This window comes from Corvus cornix, chromosome 3, assembly GCF_000738735.6.
Source record: "Corvus cornix cornix isolate S_Up_H32 chromosome 3, ASM73873v5, whole genome shotgun sequence".
Lineage (NCBI taxonomy): Eukaryota > Metazoa > Chordata > Aves > Passeriformes > Corvidae > Corvus > Corvus cornix.
In genome coordinates, this window is record NC_047056.1 from 72,603,398 (window position 1) to 72,622,088 (window position 18,691).

Sequence of the window (18,691 nt, forward strand, 5' to 3'; positions counted from 1 at the left end):
AACAGTGGATAAAGTTGTTCTCATGAAACTTGCAGCTGCTTGAAAATCTTTCCGCCCCATGAAAAGTAACACGGGGTTTTTTTAGATATGAAATATATATTCTTTTCTACCGCTGTCATTTGTGAGTAGCAGTAAATACAACAAATCTTTGACCAGTCAGTCTATAAAACTATTATATCTCTGCAATGATTTATACTGTCCATTATTACATTTTGATTGGATGACACTTAAAAAAAACCTCTTTATCTAATAATATAAAGAGGAAATGAGACCTCACAGAAGTGAGGTAAAACAAAAAGTATATAAGCAACTGTGTTATGAAAGACTCTTCACAGAAATAAATCACCCCACAAGGCCTCTTTGTGTCAGTTGTTATTTGTCAATAACATGGGAAACATTTATTCCTTCACAGTTCTCTTTTAAGGTATAATTAATGATCTGCTAATAGTTCTGTTGTTTTCACAAGGGCACCAAGAAAAACAAAGTACTGTATAACAGTGACTTTAGGCTTTGAAAAGCATAAAACCATAATTCTTAGGAAAAATATTTTCCTTTTCCACATTTTTCATAAAATCATTTGTCTTCACCTCCAACAACACTAGAAGAAAGCAAAATTTCAGACTGAATATTCAGGAGTGAAAATGCTAAAAGCAGGCAGAAAAAGAGCCCTTGGTAAACTTTAATTAGGAAGATTGGAACACTATGCTCTCAAAATTTAAGCTGTTTGAATTGTCCAAAGATTGAAATATTAATGTCTAGTTTTCTTTACAAATTTGGTAAGATTCAAAAGTCATTCCTTGTTCAAAACTAAATCTGAAAAATAGTTATTGCTCTGGGTTTTCACTCAGCAGTGCCTAGTATTTTAAATCATGTGTGCTACTTAGTTATTACTTGGATGAACAGACGGGGGGAAACTTTTGAATTAGTCTCTAGACAGTAGACAAAGTCTACTACTGTGTTGTACTGAAAAGCAAGGTTCACAAGTACTCCCTCTCTAGATGTTGAACAAAATGGCTGTGGAACAAGGCAATTGAAAATGAGAAGAAAATTCTAAAAGTCTGTTTAATAGGAAATAAATGCAATGTTTTATCATTTTCCTCCTATCAATTGCGTGACCTTTCAGAGAACTAATTAAAGACAGTGAGGCAAACAGCTTTTTAAAATATTTGTAAGAAATTAATTAAAAACCAAAGTAATTTAACGTAAAACTGATTTTTGTGCCTCTTTTAGTTTAGTTTTTACTCTAAATACTGAGCTTAAAACACAAAAGCTGAATTGTCCTGAAATATTTCAAAGAATAAATCTCTCAAACACTTTTCCATAGAAAGAGAATTTATAAGGGTGAAAATTGCCGTGAATTGTTCAGTGGGACATATTATTGGATGCTAACTTTATGTGAACTAATGAACTGTTTTATCTCAATATTATTACATGAATAACTACTCAGTACTATAATTACCAATAATGACAAAGGCGCATAATTTAACTTCTCATTAAAAAAAAAAAAGAATCCTATTAATAAGAGAAAATTATTTAATGGATGAAATGGCCTTAATCATCTTTGGCTTTAGAAGTCTATATATCATTTATTAATATGTTTCAACTCAGTGAGTTGATAAGGTTGCTCATATCTTATCTATAATAGTTTGCTTGACCAGAATATTTTAAGAGGTTTTATTCTGCTTTAAGAAAATTGATTTTCTTCTAATTTTTTACACAGTTCTATTTATTTTTGCTACGCTATTTAGACTGTTAATATTACTGAAAGAAAGAGGGTTACAGACTTGGTAAGTGCTTTTCTGCCAGCTCTCTCTCTGGCTTTTAGTTTTTGCTATTTTTAGTACAGAAAAGTATATTGGTCTGCTTACTTTTGTGTAGATCAGCTCTCCTGGACAAGAAAAACATCAAAGAGAAAACCCTTCATATATATGTGTGTGTGTGTGTGATGAAATCAGGTAGCTAAGAATGGTAAAACTGCATTAACCTCTGCCTTTGAAAACATAAAACCAGTCTACTGCTCCATGAAAATACAGAAGATTGACCTCTGACATTATTTTAGTTTTCTCTCTGATTACAATGTAACTTCAGGGCAGGCGTAAACTATCACCACCTTCGGTGGAAAAGATTCTCATACACACTTGAAGCAATTGACATATTGTAGGGAGGAGACAAAACTGCCTTCTCCCTGTGTGCTCTCTCCTGTGAATCTTCACAAGTGCAACATTTCTGGTCCTCTCCATTGTGGAGCTTCCTGGAATAGGGAAGTACAGGGGAGCTTCATTCCAGCACTGAGCTGCACTCTACTCCATAGAAAAGGCAAGTTACAATTGTGATTTTTATTGTGAACAAAGAAGCTACACTTGTTAGAGACACTAGAATATGGACTATTTCTATGTGTCAAGATCACAGAACAAAAATCTTGGTAAAACTTTATGGACTTTAATTTACAGAGCAAGTTCTTTAATAGTGCAATATTTTGCTACTTCTCTATTCAAACACGTTCTTATGGAAAAGAATAATGCCCCCCACTGACAACAGTTGACACGCTGGCAAAGTGACAATAAATGGAAGTTCATTGTTGTTTTCATTTTTAAGTATCTCAGCTGTTAAATAATAGGTCGGAAACAAATTATTCCAGATATCATCTTACTGTATAAAAAAGTGATCTGCATGGGGAGCCGAAGCAATGAATGCAGCAGAAGTAATGAAGACTGTTTCTTGAGGTTTAAGTCATTATAGAGGGATATGTCATTTGAAAAATGGAATAGAGAGTGTTCATTGTAAAATTTTACTATAGTATAAGGAGACTATATTTAAACCCAAATAAAATGTAAGGAAGGATTTTCATTCTCATTGTGACAAAGATATCACAATGCTGTTCCAAGGGGTAAGAGAGAAAAAAAACCCAACAAACTTCGAAATCTAGCAAATGAAAATTTGTCTTGATAAATAGATAATGTCATTATGATTCAAGAGTTTAGGAATAATAGCATAAATAAGAGAATACAGAGTAGTGCACAGGCAGCATTGAGGAGTAAAGAATATTAAACCCTCCCCACACCATTATATTTCTGTATCTAACTTTGTACTGGGCAGCTTGTTGCAAGCCCAGGCAACTCATGGTAAGTCATTTCACATCCCTTTTTGTCAATTTCTCATCTGTAAAGTTAATATGAATTCTGCCAGTACTAAACCTGACTTTTGGAAAAAGCTCCAGGAGACTAGGTCCTAATTTTTGAGTATGCTTTAATCCAAATTCCTTTGAACATTTAAAATAACGAATTAAACACTGCCTTTCAAAAGCAAACAAGTGAAAAGGGAAATTCTTAATACAGATATTGCTCTATTCCTACTTTTCTTTTTAATAAAGTCAATAGTGCCAGGAGCCCTTCTTATTAATGAAGTCCAGAGGTTTGGACTGCCTGCTGCTATCAAAAAGAGTTCATCAGCAAAGGAAAGTCATTATTTCCTTTATTATAAAAGTAATTTAAAAAAACAAAACAAAACCACAAGCTTAATTTTTTTTCAGAATAGATTATTCCAATATTTTCAACAATTGTCAGCATTTACTAAATATTGTTGCTCAGGCATCAGAGGAACTTTCTGTTCTAAGACTTAAAGACATTGAGGAAATACAAGGTTGTGGGTAAATTACTTTTTCATAGCTATACCTGTACCATCCCAGAGCCCAGAGTATTTTTATATTATGTCTCTGTATTAAACTTATCAATGTAATGTCTCAAGAAAATTTCTAAATATGACCTCCGTAAGTTTGATCTTAATTTTCTCTTAGTATATATTTGTAACACATGAGGTCTCAGCACAAATGTTGGTGGTGCTCTGTTAGTTAATCTGCAGGTTTTCCATCTTGACAACATTTTCATTGCTCTCAGCTCCTGAAGGGCCATGTCATGAGATTATTGAGGACTTGTTGCAGAAAATTGCCTTAAAGCTCTTTAATAAAAACTGGGGGACTGGAATTTGCTGTTATCATGGTATAGAGAGAAAGTGTTAACTGACAGTACAAAGTGAAACTGTCATGACTCTCACAATTAGAGCTCTATCTCTTGAATGTAAGCTCAGGATAACAACTTTGGTATTAAAGTTAGTCGATCAGTCAATTGCAGGAGTTAGTAATATTTTTACTAAAATGCCCAAAGACTGTTTTTGATAGAATTGAAAGTCATTCAGCTATGAAAACAGGTTATTATGCCTACCAGCTCTTTGCTTTAAGGATCAGGAGAGAAAAAAGTAAACTGAAACTATTATATTTTGCAATAACCAAAAATTTCTTGGTGCACTATCTTCACGATGTAAACTTAAGCCTAAGGCAAAGAATAAAGTATCTTGTTTTTCAGCACTAAATTTACTGGAACATGTTAGGTATATTTCCTGGAGTTGTGACTTGTATTGTATTTTTAGCTTTCCAGCATTATAATTTAAGACAGAAGAATCAGTAGAGTGGCTATGCAGTAACTCAAAGGTCTAACCTATGAGGATGCTGCAGAACCTACCTTATATATATTTTGTATTGAAAAATCTCTACCTGTGTTTATGCTTATTCATCCGTGTGTGACATGCTCTATTCAAACCAATTTGATTTAAATTTCTATGTTGTTTGGTTGGTTTATTTCCCATTTATATGTCGAGGATAACTTTAAGAAGGACAAAAAGTTATGGATTAAGCTTTTTTAAAAAAATGTTGCTCCAAAATATTTGCTCAAATTCTTGAATCCTGAACACTCTTACACTGTATAAGAACAACTTACTCCAGCCCTGTCCCAGGTGGAAAAACATACTTCTGACAGTGACCATTCAAGCAAAAACATCAGTGACTTTAAAGTGGACTCCTTCAGAGATTTCTTAATTAATGATACCAAAAGAAAAATGTTGTGTCTACAGGTATCAGTATTTTGTATGAAATGTTTAAGCTTGTTTAAAAAAAAATTAAAATTCCAAAAGAATCCCTCATATATTTATACTGTTGTTGTCTGTGATTTCATTTAACACATTGATGTAATTTTAAGATTGCAATTTATTTTGAAAGACACAATATTTACACTGATCCCTAAACAGGACAGTACTCAATGAGTCCAGAGATGTTGAGATCTGTGATCTTAATCCATAAAAATTTTCCTACTGCATAGTTACTGTCCAATCATTATGGATGCTTTACTGTAATGTGATAATAACTGTCAGACCTTAAACTGAGGGGGTTTATGTTGGTTGGGTTTTTTTAAGGTTGGATTAGATGATCTTTTGAGGTCCCTTTCAGCTGGTGTTTACTGTTCTATGATTTTTCACAAAGTTGTACAGAAGAAAAAAATTAGTGCACATAATTCAGATATCATTCATCACAAAAGAAAAATAATAATTTTTTGGGGGAGGGAGGAAACTGTATTTGGAGAACATTTAAATGAAGCATGTGAGCTGTCAGAAAGTCTGAGGGTTATGGATAAGATGCACTCAACTGAAAAGGTGACTGAGTCAGCCATCTTGGATAAAAGCCTCTCCAGCCTAGAAGAAGCGAAAACATCAGTTGCAGAAGCAGCTGTTTGCCTGCCTTCCCAAGTGGAAAAAAGCCTTGCTATTAAGTGCTCTGATAAAATATTAGTGTGCCTATTAGATGCTCAGGAATGAAAGTGGAAACTTAGCAACAAGTTACTTTTAGAATCCAGCTTTTACTTGGTTTTACCTGAATTGAAATCAAAATTTATTCACAGTTTTCACCTATTTTTCATGAAAATGGGAGGAAAGAAGCATGGACAAGGCATTCCTTTTTCAGCAGGCTTAAGAGACTCTCTTTCATCTATTTGACAGATTCCACTACTTCCAAAGATGTTCTTTGGTTTTTATATGAGAAGCATTTCCCATAATAGTGCAAAATGTCAAAGACCAAAAGTGAGTGAAAAGGAAAAATTTATCTTCAGTACCACTCAAGTTTTAAAACAGCCACCTCTTTCATTTTACCTCTAGACTACTTCAGAGAAGTAACTGAAATCCCTCAAAAATAGTATCTGTACTTTCAGTGTAACAAAATTAATTCCTGACTCCAGCCTGAGGCATTCCAATGTTAAATAACAAGAGTATGAGCTGTAACTAAGACCTGATAGAAATCTTCGGCTATTTTAAGCACACTTAAATTATACCTTTCTTTCTGATGGACTGCAAGGTACTCATAGCAGCTGTGTTCAGAAATAAAAAAAGTAATTTTATTTTGCCTTATCGCAGATTCTTCCCAAATATTTTCAAAGATAGTGTAATTAATATAACAGTTTCAGAAAGGCTGAGTCATAAAAATAGATGAAGCAGTTTTCTGAAGCTCTATCAAATTATGAAATACAAAATGGGCACTAGAAAACTAACAGTTTGTTAATTGATAGTCAATTGATTAATGCATGTAATAGTTCTCTGGGTGTTGCACTTTTAGCCATGGTATTTCACATAAAACTCTCTTACCTATGGATATTTAGCTTTTTCTGTGTAAAATATATCTACAAAATTAACTGGGAACAAAGAAGATAATAGCTACTCCTAATTGCTATCATCAAAGTGAACTGAGAGTAAGAATTCATTCAGACATAAAACCAACACACAGAAACCCATCATAAAACCTCTTCATACTCAGTTCCCCAAATCCATCTTCACTGTTAGTTATTCACATCAGCCAACGCGTCTACAAGAAACAGAGATCCTTTACAAATGTAATGAGTCATGGAACGGGATTTATAAAACATTTCTTGAATACTGTCCTAACAGCAGCAGGGAAACTATGATGAAAATTGATGAAGCTTTCCTAGTTGGAAAGGCTTTGGTTTAGTAGGCCCTCAGATTTCTTCTGAAATACAAGTAAATTATATAGATGACCCAGACATAAACCTTTAACCCAGTATGAAATTATTTGGATAAGGAATTGAAAGCCTCCTTTGGAAGACATCAGATAGAAGCTAAAAATGAAATTTGATCTGGAAGTAACATAAGTCACTGTTGACTGAAGCTAAACAAGGATGTTAAATGAGATGAAAAGAAATAATTTTTAAGCAGAATAGCCAGAGATTATTATAAAATAATAACTTGCAGAAACTTTATGTTTTCAAACAAAGCATTTATTACAAGAGTGAAACCATAGTTTACTACAGAGATCCTTAAATTGTCATTTTTGACTAAAACAAATTTGAAAGCCCACTATAGAGATGTCACATATTATTGAGTTGTTAAGCAAGTGCATCAGGATAAAAAAAGGAAAAGAACAGAGAGGAAAATATCCAGAAATTTTAAATATATACTGGTATTCAAAAAGAAACAGGTTTCGGAACTGTGAAGCTTACTGTTGTCTACTAGGTTTGCAACTCTCTTTGAGATACATTGTGCTTACAGGTAAGAAGACAAAATTGTTTTGCAAGGCTAGTACCTGAAATCCTAGCTAATGTTACTTAGGTACTTCAAACCTCAAGCTCCCTACCAAAAAAAAATTAAATCAAAGCCACTTTTTAAAAAAAATATTGCCCAGATGAATAGGCCAGGGATAATGTAAGTGTGAAAAAAACCTGAACGTATCCTGTCTGCTCCTTTCCATTAAAATTCTGGTTACAAATTAAAAACAAAAAAAAGTTCTTATTCTGTCTGCATCCAGTTCTTCCTGTCTATTAAATCATAAATATTAGATTTTTCTACCCAGTTTCTCTCTTTATGAAAAGCTCTTCAGTTTCCTTTTACTGTTGCCTATGGCTTTTTCTAGCATCAGAGTTCATTTTATCTAATTCTTTCAGTACTGTGAAACTCATATTCCAAATTACGAGCATATGCCTGCAAGACACAAGCCTGACTTAAAACAATTTAACTTTTTTCAAAAAAGAAATAGATTGTAAATGTTACTTCTATTTCATGTGTGGGATAGACTGGTCACAACAAGCATGTTAAGGTTAAAGTACTACACTCTGTGAGAATTTTGACATTTTATGTTGATGGTTATGTTATGAGCAGCATCAGTAAAAAGAAAAGAGTCATTTTTCAAACTGTTGTTTCCAATCACTGTGAGAAACTACGGATAAATCTGACCAGCATTTAGCCAGCTGCAAATTAGGAAAGCCATGACCAGCAGAAAAGACAATGGATAGATTTGTCAGTAAAGTGAGAAAGACAGGACCCCAGGCATGATCCATATTTCTTTGCAGTCCTAAGGAAAAGGTCAAGGTCTACGAAAGCCAAGGGAAATATTTCAGGACCACTCCCTTATGAATAAAAGAATTTTTGATCTGTCCAACCATTTTTTCTCAATCATATTGTTCTCTTGCAGGAAATCTGCATTGTATAGCACACACATACAAAGTATGAACATTCTTAAAATAATTTAATTGACAGTAACATTCCACCAAAATGTAAGAATGTGAGTCTTTTGAAAAACCTTTTAATGATTGTTTTTTTGCTGTTGGCTGGATTGGATCAGAAATTTTTTGAGGTGTCTTGCTGCTACAAATGTCCATAAAGCACAAAGAGTATTTCCATTTCTAGAGACATGTCCATTCAAACTTGAAAGCATATTGTCTACAGAGTTCACACTCTTTATCAGAAGTCTTCATTTTCAAAACTTCCCTTATTTTCCAAAATACATACTTCCATGTGCATTTTACTGTCCAAAAAATAACTATGAGACTGTCACACCTAAAAATTTTCAGTATTATAAATTGTGAATTAACATTTTCAATGCGAATAACCATCTTGTGTTTGACACTAGAATTTATTCTGGCTTCTAAAAGTGTACTTAGTTTTAGAATATTAACAAGCACAGAGTGGCAGATCTTATTTTATAGTAGTTTCAAAAAGAATTATTTTGTTCTGTAGCAAGACAGGGATGTTGAAGGACAAATTATGTCATTACCTCAACTGAATATATAAAAATGGAGATGTTAATATGCCTAGTACTATTAGTAATGGGAAAGATAAATGGTAATGGACAGTAAGAAAAGAGAGAAAAAAATCCACAAAAATGTACTATATTGTTTGATGCAGGAAAATGTTCAAGAAATTCTATTTTCTTACTGTCAGTTCCTTCAAAAATTTCCTGCTTCAGAACATACAATGAATTCCAAATATATTTTCCATTTCCAAGAGGAGAGGAGAGGCTTGTCTTCAATTAAATACTTCATTTTAATTTTGATCACATATTTAAATCCATTCATCTATGAATTTGTATACTTAATGGAGAAGTCGGATTAACTTATTTTGTACTTACACAAGATTTAAAAGAAAACAGAAAGCTTTAATAATTAAGTAGGTTGCTGAATAAGGATTATCACGTGGATCTTCACAAAATAGGTCTTTAAATATAGAGGCTCGCTTTTTGTATTTATTTAAATAGAAGAAACAAATTTATGCTTTTGCACCTTAAGAAAACAGTTTTGTTTCCTTTTTGGAGATATAGCAAAATAGGAAATCAAATAAATGAGGGCACTTTACTACTTGGCTACACAAGCCTAATCCAATAACATAGAGTCAAAATTTATACATCACGAAAAATGCCTAATCATAAACATTTCAGACACTTCAGATCATTGGCATTTTTATTAAATATTATTGAAAATTATATTCTTTTACATTGGCTTTTCATGTACTAGACTGAATGAAATACTTCAAAGTGCTGAATTCTGTTTTAGTTAAGAACCCTTTTTCTTCCTTTGAAAGAAGACATTTAATCAATTCCTGAAATCAAACAATCAATCAATCAATCAAACAGTCAATCTAGAGCAAATAAATTACAGGAATTTTTAATTAAAGAAAAAATCTGTGATCATTTTCAAATGAGCAGTTAGATTGCAAGGAGACAAATAATTCAGACATAGAAGTTTCAAACTCATCCAAAAAAACTGTCATGTCTATCAAAACCTTGGCAGATGTGAAGCCAGATAATGTACTCTAACAAAAAAGGAAAATACATAACAATGGAGGAACAGAGTTCAGGAATATATTTTAATAAAGTGGTATTCTTCCAGCCAGCATATCGTTCTTGTTTGCAGTTGCTAGAGATTTAGTTTCTATTGGATTATTAATCAGTAATAGTCTGAACACCTACAAAGCTACATATAGAAACCAAATTTTCTAATTTCAAAGTCTCACTGTTTGCTTCTGATTCAAAACTAGGGTATATTTTACAGATTCAATAATATCAGAATTATATGCATAACTTCAACCATTTTCTCTGTTCATTCAGTTGTATGCGTAAGCGGACTGAAACCAAAATATTCTCTTTAAAGTTGTAGCAATGGGGAACAAAGACACATGGACCTCCTTGTACCTCCAAAGATCATTTAATGTAACAAACCAAGTCTTTTTTTATACTCTAAACTCCACAGAACTTCACCAAACCTTAACAGAACTCACCAAAACCTAACCAAAACAAGCACTCATTGGCTGCCTGCCACTGTGGTGTCATTGTTCACTCATCCCTTTATCCAATCAGCTCTCTGTTCATATGGTGTCCACGCATCTCCTCAACCTATCACGGCCTCACACATGAGGCGACTCAACCCAGTCTCAACCGACAGTGCAACCCACAGCCAAGGCCTTCCCAGAGTGCTTTTCAGTGAACAGAATTTAACAAATTTAACAAATTTAACAAAGGTATTCTTATTTCCCACATCTCCTGCTTTTTTCATTTAATCAATAAAAACACACTGAGAAAAACCTGAAGAGATCCTGAAGCATTTTCAAATGTAATATGACAAAGGAAGAGGAGGAGTAACCCAGTAATATGAAGTCACTGCACTGGACTCCTCTATTAGTCATCTAATTAAAAGCACATAGTATGTGTACCACAGTGCAGTTTGATGGTTATTCTGTATCTGATAATTTATTATTTTCAAAACATTTAATTCAGTGTGACTTCAGAGAATACACATACATTTAAATGACTTAGACACAGGACTGGAAGGGATACTGGGCAAGTTCACAGACAATACAAAACTGGGAGGAGCTGATGACTCCCTCACAGAGATGGAAGCCCTGCACAGAAACCTCGAAGATTAGGGCACCAACCACGTGAAGGGAACAAGGGAAAGTGCTGGATTCTGCACGTGGGATGGGGCGACCCTGGATGCAAGGACAGACTGGGGAATGAGATGTTGGAAAGCAGCACTGTGGAATGGGACCTGGGAATCCTGGTCAATGGCAAGTTGAACATGAGTCAGCAGTGCCCTGGCAGCCAGGAGGGCCAACAGTGTCCTGGGGGGCATCAGGCACAACATTGCCAGCCAGGCAAGGGAGGGGATTGTCCTGCTCTGCTCTGCACTGGGGTGGACTCACCTCAAGTGCCGTGCGCAGTTTTGGGGGCCACAATATAAGGATACAAAGCTATTAGAGAGTGTCCAAAGGAGGGCTACAGAGATGGTGAAGGGCCTTGAGAGGAAGCCGTACGAGGAGCAGCTGAGGCACTTGGTCTGTTCAGCCTGGAGAAGAGGAAAATGAGGGGAAACCTCATTGCGGTCTACAGCTTTCTTGTGAAGGGAAGAGCAGAGGCAGACAGTGATCTCTTCTCTCAGGTGCCCAGTGACAGGACCCAAGGGAAGGGCCTGAAGTTGTGTTAGGGGAGGGTTAGGTTGGATATTAAAAAGAAGTTCTTCACTCAGAGAGTAACTGGGCACTGGAACAGGCTCCCCAGGGAAGTGGTCACAGCACCAGCCTGACTGAGCTCAAGAAGTATTTGGACAATGCCCTTGGGCACTCTCATGGTGTGACTCTTGGGGATGGTTCTGTGCAGGGCCAGGCATTGGACTCAATGATCCTGATGGGTCCCTTTCAACTCAGCATATTCTGTGATTCTGTGATTTGTTATAGAGAAAAATAACTATGAATTGAAATTTTCATATTGAGGGAAATTATATTCAGGGATTATTTGGCCTTCGAAAAAAGACCAGCTTGTCACTTGCTTGAGCCTTTTAAGTACATGAAATGGCAAAAACACTAATGTTTTAGTAAGCTTCTTTCCCAAAAGATGAAGATTTCTCATTTTATTTTTGTCTGTATACATGTAATTCTGGAATAATTCCATAATAACTGCACTGAATACACTGGTGCAATTAATGTAACAATTCCATGAAGTTCTCTCCTAAACGGAGAGGTACTCTCATTAAATTTAGTGTTGTATGCAGTAAATCCTAAGTCTGGAAGAATCTGACCCATTATTTTAATGTCAATAATTTAGATCTTTGATTTTGTATGTCATTTCTTAACTCAAATGATTAACACTGTCCTGCACTATTAAAATTGTCCACAAAAGTACTCTTCAAATTCTTACTTTTTTAACATGGCATATTGCTGAAAATCAATTGCTAATAAAAGTTGGCATCTTCTGTTAAACAATATGGTCTCTTACAGAGATATATTTGGAATAAATTGTATGTATCTACATTATTTTTAAGGTGACTACAAACAAGTCAGCTGCCTCTACTTTGCCACCTGTATGCTTTAACCACCACTTATGGGACTCCATATATGAAGTGTGAGAAGTCCTAAATTGTACATATGTTCTGAACTATTTCTACTTTTTCAATATGTAATATTCCCAGTTTTTATGGCTTGAATATCTGCAAGAGACAGAGATTTTCCTGTTTGGGCATTACTTAATTTTGCATATAGGGATGTCTGTATATGTGTATATGTATGGGCGGTTAAACAAAAAGTAAAAAAAAGCAACAAAAGACTGGGGCAAAAGGTTAGCAAAAAGCCCATGTACTTCTGAGGATCTTTCTTTCTCTCTAAAGGCAATATGTTCTAATTATGAAATCCAAAATCGTCTTATCATTTTAGTGACAATCAGTTCCACAAATACATCAAACATTGTGAATACACTTTTAGATGCTATATAATATGAGAGCTCTTATGGGTATGGCATTCAGAGAAAGGGCAGGTTTGTACTTCTGTAGATATTTAGATGAGGAACCTTCTCAAGAAGACTGCAAAAACATTCTACACAATCCACAGTCTTCTAACTCATAATCTAAATTTTTAATTCTCAGTAGTTCCAGGACACTTTTAATATGCTTGTTTGACAAACCTTTTAGTTGAATTTGTTACATTTGTAGAAGAATTTCCACCCTTGGCACACTGTTTGTAGTTGGTGGGTTTATTGGGTTTTTTTTTTTGGTTGGTTTTTTTGGTTGGTTGGTTGGTTGGGATATTTTGTGTGTTTTGTTATAGATAAGTGGGTTTTCTTCTTTCAATTAAAATTAAAATCTTTGGGATTGAAGAGCAAAGTTGAATCTTCTCTAATGTCTTATCCAACTCATTTCTCTTGAGAAATAATATTTAGTAATATTCTTTGCAGAATATTTTGTCCTAAAAGAGGAAGAAAGTGGCTTTTTACTGTCTGCTGCATTTGAGCTTGTCATGGTTGTTTCCTTTATACATAGATAAACCTGACAGAAATTGTGGTAAAATATTTTTTGCACCTTTAATATTCTTTTAGACATATTTTTTGCTTCTGCCATATTAAAAGTCAGAAATTAAATTTGTTGTAGGTGTAGCTAAAAAGCATTAAGTGCCATAAAGATCAGTGTTACAAAAATAAGTGAATAATAGGTTTGATTGACACTAGGTGGGAGTTTTTGAGGCAAATGGCGTATCCAAACCAGGGAGGGTGTTTTTCTTTGACCTCAAACAAGTTTAGTCATTCTGACTATGCAGAACAGAGAACATTTGTAAATTAACAAACTTGATACTTTTTTTGCACTGAAATACAATGTCATGTATAAAAGCTGTGAGATGAACTCTCATTTGTGTGTGAACATATGACATAAATTCAGAAATGAAAATGTCTACTTGATTCATGTCTGGATTAGAAGGTGAACTAAGTGTGCTAAGAGGATCTTATACATCTTTTATTCCCGGTGATTTTATGAAAATACTTCATTAGTCACTGAATTTCAGAACACCTAAATATTTATTTTAACAAACCTTTAAATTTGTATTTTTAATGAATGGTTCTCATGTTTCCTTTTGGGGATTTTTGGTTTTGGTTGGATTTTTTTTTCCTGACTCAAGAAACAGGGTTGTTTTCGGGTTTTGGTTGTTTGGGGTTTTCTTGCCAGGCTATGCCTACTTAAAAACAAACATAAATGACATTCAGGAATCTCCTAAAGGTAGCAGAAGGTGAAGACAATAACTTTGTATTTGTAAAGAGAAAAAGGTATACTGTTTGAAAATGGGACTCTCAGGACCAGTAAACACCAGTTACCAAAAATTGTGACATTTTCTTAGAAGTGTCAAAGGAAAATTGTTATGTTACATGCCAGCTACCCAGAAAATTCTATATAGCTCTTTTCACATCTTTATTTCTATACCAAGTTGGAATACAGCTGAAGAAAATAGACCACTTTTCAAAAATAGAACCATTTCTTCAACATCTAATGAAAGACAACTGCCCTGACTTTCTTATAAACTTAGGATGTCATGTTTTTTCAATACTTTTGCAATATTAATTATTTGTTCTCATATAAGTTTGTTGCATATATATCCAGCCATAGGTAGCCAAAAAACCTGCTAGATTCACAGACATTTAATATACTTCCTTCTCTTCCACGATCAAATCTGTAAGAAAACCCGATGAGTAGATCTTGTACATAAATTTATTACATTATTATGGAGACATTTGCATCTATGAAAAATACACAGTAGTCTTATGCAGGAATTGTAAAATTTTACAAGAAAGGAAAGTGTTCACAAGAAAGCCAAATTTTACAAGAAATGCAAATAAGTATCATTGTGACTTTATTGAAATACACCCATTTTAAGGATGTTTAGCTCAATGTGAGTTTTAACATAAAATCTAGAGACATAGGATAAAAAAGCACAGGAAAAATTCTCAGAAAGGACCCTTTCAAAGTTAAATGGTACTAATAACAATATCACCATCAGCATCAATAATAACTCTAATACTATAACCCTAATGCTATTAATTTGAAACTTAATTGTCTAATTTAATGCCTGTATTACACAAATCAAAGTAATTGCACTTGTAGTAACAATGTAAATTCTAAACTGTTAAGATGTCCTTTCTATTCAAGCTATGTGACCTGTTTAAAATAATCATTATAGAAAAATAAAGACAGAGGATTACTTTATTCACAATATGCATTATTAAAGCTTTACCTTTAGCCTTTGGGACTTTATTATGGCAGTTAACCATAAAAAAGAGTAGTAGAAGGATACATCATCTCTTGAAAGCATTATTTGTTCAAACATGCCACAATAAAATATATCTCTAACAGAACTACAAAACAGCATAAGCATTTCAAATAACAACTTGAGCCTGCCTGCGTTCCTTCTGATGTCTGAATTTCATTGTTATCATTTTGTGAACCTAAATCCAGTAAGAAGGTTTGCCTACCATCCTATGTTCCACTGACTTTTAGTGAAGCTTCAGCTACTAAGAGTTATATTAATAACAGTGCACAGTCAGTTAGACAGACAAATCCAGCAGCTATTGTTCAGTTTTGCCTTCACCCTTTGTAAATCTACAACACAACCTATACACGTACTATCTCTATCCCATAGCTTGCAGAACGGCAGCACTATAAAGCTTGGAGTTAGTAAATTTTTTTTGTTTATAGGACTAGATATTTGACAAGAATTTTCAAAAGTATTTGTACAAACCCACCTAATCTTTTTCTGCACCACTTTATCCAAAGTACCACTTTTTTAGGGCCTTAACATGGAGTGAGGAGGACTTGTTTTTGAAGCAGTGCTGTACAGGACTAAAGCAGAAATTTTCCCTTTCTCTCTCCTACTTCTGTCATTCATTCTGCCTCATCAGATAATTAACATTCTGAAGTGGGAGTCAGTAGGCAGGGCATTCAGTGTGGTTCTAGTTATTACTGTTATGGTAACTTGAACTGAAAATTTTCAACACAATAGTCTCAGAGAACCCTGAGTTACCTATAGCCTCATGGCTTCCTCCTTTGTCTAGGAAAACAAATCCTCAGAGGGAAAGGGTATGTGAATTTAACTCTTCCATGTTCTGCATTGCTTCTTAGATTGGGGAAAAGCATGGAAGGGAGCTCACTATGCAGTCTGGGCTTTTTCTTTCTGTGTAATAATATCAATGTAATAATATCCACTACTGAAAGAGCAGAATGCATTGAATGTGTTAGGAATATCAACAGTTTTGGAGATTTTGTTCTAAACCTGCCAGTTTTTCAAGACTTAGATGGCTGTAATACAACTTTAACTTGCATTCCCACATCACTGTGAATAATATTGTATGATGTAAAACTGCACACCACCTTAATTAATCCAATTAGTCCCCAAGTCTTGGTATACCAGTAAATTAAATGTGATGACACAGGTCATGACACTAAGGCCATCCATCACAGAGAGCTCTTTCCCATTAAAAGAAGATAGCCCAGCTAAACCACCTTGTGCCAGAACCTGTCCTTAGTCCTAAACCTAGACCAGAATTTTTTTTTTTCTTTTTTTGTGTGGTGGGGTGGAGGGAACGGTTAGAAGACCATGCAAATCACTATAAAGAGCCAGGGAACTTTCTATTCTAGTGTGTCCAGAAATCACCTGTTTAACTTACTGGTATGAATATAGCCAAAGGATCCAATTTTAACACATCTTGAAATATCTGGAAACAAAATCTCTGTCTATAAAGCATGCCATACAGTCTAATAAAATAGAAAAATAATAAAATTCCTTTGGGATGTTAAGTGTTAATCATTTAATTAAGATGCCTATAAATAAATTAATTACAATGTGCAAAATGTAAGTTGAACTTTTTTCTCTATTTTTAATATTTTGAGCAGTGAAATAGCTCTGGAGATGAAAGTCAACCAAGCAACTACCAGAATTCTTTAAAAATGTATTGGTCACCTATTTGGTATAAAAGCTATCAAATACACCCCAAGGTAGGTTTTGAAATATTCTCAACTCCCATCCAATACTAGAATTTCCAAAGTTCTTGAACAGTTACTGTATCTGATTATATCATACTTCTTCACAATACAGTGAATAACATGAAACTCCTTAAAATCTAAAACTTTATGTCTCAGACATTTAGGTGATTTAAAAAGATATAGCAAAGTAAGTATTGTAAAAAGTCTGGGAAAGATATTTAGATATGGAGTTTAGTTAGTTTACTCAGATATATTTTGACAACTCATGGCAGTTACATGCCTTGCATGTAAATTGGTATTTAATGTCTTAATGTAAGATGAGTTGTTCGACCTCAGAATGCTACATTGTCAATGTCTTGAGGTGCTCTTTTTCACAGGAGGAAAATACATATTAGTCACGATATCCATACAGGTCTGATGAATGGGTCTATACACTTTAATTTGTGAGGGGTTGTGCTTTGTTTATTTATATATCTTCATTGTCTGTTGCTGTCTTTCAGGGCTCCATAAAAAGAGGCATAGAATAGCTCCAAAATAATACAATTCATGTCAGGACACTTCTTCAGCAATACTGATCTTTTTTTTTTAACTTTTGCACACAAACCTAGAGAAAGTAACTTTTTAATTGAACTATATTTAGTCTTCAGAGTTTTTTAAGAGTTAAGTTTCATCTTGCTTAAGTGCCAAGTATCATCTTGTCCTTCTGCTTCCTGAATTTCCCTACTCTGTCATTTACCATATCTGCTGAATTAACTTGAGAATAGATTTCTTTTTCCTTTGTTTTTTATCTCTTGCTCTTTGTTCCACAGCATGGCACATGGGTCCTATGATGTATCATATGTTCTCACCTTGCATCATCAAGAAAAGTGAGGGGTCACTATGAAAGGCACCTGACAATCAGCTGTTTTTATTGGCAGTGTGTAGACAGCTTTGTTTGGACTAGTAAGCCTACTCTCCTTTTAAACCCTATTACTTCTATGGAAAAATTGCTTTCAGAAGAGGATTGGATGACTAGTTCAGGCATGGCTATCAATAGCACTGTCATATAGTGTTAGTTGAAAATAAATCTTTCCTAAGGAAATATATTGCATCAGTAGCACTGCTGAACTTGTGAGATAATACTTCGTCAGCAAAGTAACATAAAGTCCTTTGCAAGTAAATTAAATCACGTTCCAATGAACAAGCCAAAACCATCCATATATCAGAATAAAAATGAATAGGGGAAAAAAAAAGGAAATATATCTCATCTAAATGCACTAAGGAGAAGAAAATGCTTTGATCCTAGAGAAAGAACCAAAGAGAACATGAGCCTATCTTACCTTAAGGGATAAATATAAACTAGCTTACTATTTTAGGCACTTAATACGAATGTTCTACAGGAAAACTGAATTAGCACACTCTTTAACTTATTGAATTCTGTTTCTAAGTTTCTGATTCAAAAATGTAAGACAAAGACACACTTAATCCCTGAATATAGTATAGTCTAGATGGAAAAATAGTGCAACATGAAGGTAGCCCTCTTCAGCCTCTTCAGTCCCATCCCTTTTTTACTCAGCTAAAGCTCTAAAGAGAAAAAAAAGTTTAAAAAAATCAATATTATTCATTCAAATAAAACAATAAGAACAAGGGAAAGAATGATTATGTAGTCTTGTGTCTATGCACTGAGAGATTTGGGACTTGTATCATCTCCTGGGAATGGAAAATAGTACTGCTTTACCAACAACATTGAAAGCACTGAAATCAGCTCTTTACCAGATAAGTGAAATCCTTTTGCTTTGAATGCCTAGAAATACTCAGAATGATAG